Source organism: Rhinoderma darwinii, chromosome 7 (assembly GCF_050947455.1).
Source record: "Rhinoderma darwinii isolate aRhiDar2 chromosome 7, aRhiDar2.hap1, whole genome shotgun sequence".
Taxonomy (NCBI): domain Eukaryota; kingdom Metazoa; phylum Chordata; class Amphibia; order Anura; family Rhinodermatidae; genus Rhinoderma; species Rhinoderma darwinii.
In genome coordinates, this window is record NC_134693.1 from 88,957,757 (window position 1) to 88,962,430 (window position 4,674).

Genomic DNA, 4,674 nt, shown 5'->3' on the forward strand with positions numbered 1-4,674 from the left:
TGTCAGTTTCAAGTTATTTCAGTGACCATTTTGGGTTTCTCTTTCTTTATCCCCTTAATGACCGGGCCTGAAAAGGCTTTAATGACCAGCTACATTTTTCTGTTTTTGCCTTTCAGCAGCCATAACTTTTTTATTTTTTCATTGATGTGGCTGTTTGAGGCCTTGTTTTATGCAGGAGAAATAGTTGTTTTTTTTGCAGTTTGGGGGGTAGAAAAAATGTATTACAGTGTGAATATAGGAAAAAGCGATTCTCTGCATAGTTTTTCTTGTTTCATTTTTACCCTGTTCACGCTAAATAACCTGTTAAATGAATTCTTCAGGTTATTATGGTCGTGTAGATACCTAATATGTGTAGGTTTTTTGTTTTTATGTAATGTAGGGGCAATAAAATATATTTGATGCAAAATAATGAGTTATTTTTTATTTTTTTTTTTTAAACCCAATATGCCTCTTGCACTTGACTGTTGTGCCATTTGACGGCATCCGAGTGGCACCCGATTGTCTTCACGGACCCATTCACTTTAGCGAGTGAATCGGGTCCATGAAAAATGGTCCGAGTCTCCGATCCGTGGAAAGATAGAACATGTCCTATCTTTCCTCGGATCACTGACGGGACTCGGTCATATGCATGACGCGTTAAGCGATAACTTTACTTATAACTTTATTTTTTACTTATAATGTATTAGCATACTCCTGTATGCTAATACATTATACTGTGTCACTGACACAGGCTGCTGTTAGGGCAGCAGATAGTGTGTCCAAACAGCAGGCAAACTGAGCAGACTGCCCTGGGATCCTTTCTAGGTCCCCAGTGCTGACTGCAGAGGTATGCCCCTGTCTTTGATCACCTGGTTTCTGATGACGACATCAAAGAGTGGAGTCCCCATTGATCATGCCACGGTCACGGACTGTGGCGATCAAAGGATTAAACACCTGGGGTTGGAATGTTTTCCGACCCCAGCTGTATTTAGCAGACCTCTTTTAAAATCATGATCTGTAAGTTACAGCTCCTGCTTAAAGGATTACTGGTTTTAGAGCCAAGTGTGTCCTCTAGGTATTCAGTTTTAAATTTAGCAGTTTGTTTTTTTAAATCTGTGCTAGAAGGGCACCTGCTCGATCTCCCTAGTTCTACGGGGCGTGGCCGGATGCCGAAGTAAGAAGTCGTGTGAGGCAGGAGCTCCGCACAGTGATCAACTTCAGCGGCTCAAACAGAAGCTGGTAACCTATCCAGTACATTTAACCCGTTAGTGACCGCCAGTCCGCCTTTTAACGGCGGCCACTAACGGGCTTTATTCTGATGCATATGCCTTTTTACGGCACTGCATCAGGATAAAGTAAACAGAGCAGGGAGTGTCAAATCTCCCTGCTCTCAGCTGCTAGAGGCAGCTGAGGGCTGGGAGCGTCCCTGCTCTGCCGGGTGAGATCGATATTAGTATCGATCTCACCCGTTTAACCCTTCAGATGCGGTGCGCAATAGCGTGCACCGCATCTGAGTGGTTTTGGAGAGAGGGAGGGAGCTCCCTCTCTCTCCCACCGACACCCGACGATACGATCGCCGAGTGTCTGTGTCTCTAATCGCAGCCGGGGGCCTAATAAAGGCCCCCAGGTCTGCCTGGAGCGACTGCCTGCTAGATCATGCTGGAGGCATGACCTAGCAGCTGTTTTAAACGGACAGGCAGTAATACACTGCAATACAAAAGTATTGCAGTGTATTACAATAATGATCGGAGAATCGGATATTCGCATATTATAGTCCCCTAGTGGGACTAGTAAAAAAGTAAAAAAATAAAAGTTTAATAAAGTTAATGAAAAAAAAATGAAAAACCCAGCTTTTCCCCTTACACAATGCTTTACTATTAAAAAAACAAAATAAAGTAAAAAAGTTACACATATTTGGGATCGCCGCGTCCGTAACGACCCCGACTATAAATCTATAACATTATTTAACTCGCACGGTGAACGCCATAAAAAATGTAATAAAAAAACTGGAAAAATTGCTGTTTTCTATGAATCCTGACTTTAAAAAGATGTTATAAAAAGTGATCAAAAAGTCGCTTCTACTCAAAAATGGTACCAATAAAAACTACAAGTCTTCCCGCAAAAAAAAAAGCCCTCATACAACCGCATCGGCGAAAAAATGTAACGTTATGGCTCTTCAAATATGGAGACACAAAAACAAATAATTTTGAAAAAAAAGCGTTTTTACTGTGTAAAAGTAGTAAAACATACAAAAACTATACAAATTTGGTATCGTTGCAATCGTAACAACCCGCTGAATAAAGTTATGGTCTTATTTATATCACACGGTAAACGCCGTTGATTTAAGACGCGAAAAAGAGTGGCGAAATTTCAGGTTTTATTTCTATCCCCCCCCCCCCCCCCAAAAAAAAAGTTAATAAAAGTTAATCAATAAATAATATGTCCCCCAAAATGGTGCTATTAAAGAGTACAACTTGTCCCACAAAAAACAAGATCTTATACAGCTATGTCGACGCAAAAATAAGAGTTATAGCGCTTGGAATGCGGCAATGGAAAAACGTAAAAAATGGCTTGGTCATTAAGGTCTAAAATAGGCTGGTCATTAAGGGGTTAAAATAGGTCTCAGATGCTCACCATCCTGGGAAGATCCATAATCATGACCCGCAGCATAAGTCTACCAAGACTAACGGCCTTGTATCTGCCAGTCTCCTCCATCCGTGATGGCGCTGGTTCCGGAGCGTGACGGAGACCAGCCCTGTTACAAGCATCAATGGAGGTGAGCAGATCCCAGCCTTTACCCGGCCTGGCTTCTTCAGCGGCCACAAATAGCAGTAAGCCTGCATGGCATAATCTCTCCCCAGAGAACTCACCCTTACCACACAGCATTTCCTGCGACAGAGCGTGGCCACGCTGTCCTTTATGCCTCCTTCAGATGCTCCCATTTCCTCAGCAAAAATGAGACACTTGGTTCAAGAGCTAAAAGACTCACTCCATTAAGACATACATGCAGCCATTTCTATTATGAATACTGTGATAAGTAGATGCAGAAAAGTAGGCTCTATAACGGCGCTGCTACGTGGTACAAGTCTGTGGAAAACAAGGAGTCTCTTCTATATTGCAAGAATATTTATTGTAAAGGTAGCAACGCGTTTCGACGCCAAACTGGCGTCGTCATCAGGCATAATATGTATTAAAAAAGCTTGGTATATATACACACCACTGGGTTTTGATTGGCCCAGTTCAGACAGAACAGTGATGGAAAAAACCGCCAAAACATGGCGGGTCAAAGTTCATGATAAAATCAATATAAAATAACAGCATAGCAAAATTGGTAGTATACTTAAAAGTTAAAAGAAGGGACATATGATCGGGTGTCACATGAAAATACATATCAGGAGCGGAGTCGCAACAGGTATGGATAGAAACATGTTCAACACATAGAAAGACATAGTAACAGTGGGGGCGATAAGGATTGGTTCGCCCGTCTACTGATAGCGACATAAACCTAACAGTATTTTGTGTATTTATTGTATTGAGTGGTATATACAATGAATAGGGTTCTATTGGTAAACACGGGCCGTAGTCAAGGAGATCATCCTAAACTACGGAGGCCGAGGAGGGCCAAACAGGGCGGTGGAACGCATAATGGCACGCAAACCGCGAGGACTCGTGTGATCCGCTACTGAAGAGGAGAATGAGTGAACCAGCTGTTAAAAACATGTAAGTAGACACAGAAAAATTATCCTGATGTGTGTATAGGGAATGGTTAGTTCACATGTAGTTATATTTAAAAGATTTTTCTAGAAGTAAGCATTAAGGTAATTTAGAGTGGGTTTAACCCTTTAGAATTTCTTACATAAAAACATAGAAGATTACTTGTTGGCAATAGTTGTTAATGTTGATACAATGGATTTGGTTGGTAATAAGAATTGGGAATAGACCTTTTCATACGGAAAGGAGTCCTCTAGAGACGGATCTCTATGAAAACATAAGATCTTGTAATGGGGGACTCTTCACAGGAGTATTGGTTATTAGATCCCGGAGTACCTGGGTATTGGGACCAGAGTCTAAAGGAGAAAGAACCGCTTACATCCATGAGTGTGAGACCGTAATATACCGTAATGATATATTCGGTCGTTGAGAGATGTTTACTTGATAGATCTCAATAAGAACATCATATAGTTCTTTAGTGGTGTGTATGTACGTTCAGTACATCGTGTCAGTTAAAGGGACAAGAGAACGGGAACCTTGAGGAATTGGTCAATAATAATAAGGTTAATCCAAGGCAGACTCTGCGATGTCATTCATGCCTCCTGGGTGTAGTGTGTTCATTTTGAATATCCAGAAGTTTTCTCTTTGTTTCAACTTATTGAACCTGTTGGGAACATCTGTATGGATGTGTTCAATCGGTGTGATTCTAATTTCACTGAATTGACAGTTATGTACCTGAGCAAAGTGACGGGATACGCTGTGTTTCAGCAAACCAGTGTTGACGTTAAAACGATGGTTGTTGACACGGGTTCGTAGGCATTGGGTGATCCTACCTATATATTGCAGTTGGCATGGACATTCAATTAAATAGACGACATATGAACTGCCACAATTGAGAAATGTTTTAATTGGGAATGTTTCATTGGTGACTGATGATGTGTACGTATGCTTTTTATGGTTAATAATGTTGCAACATAGGCAGCG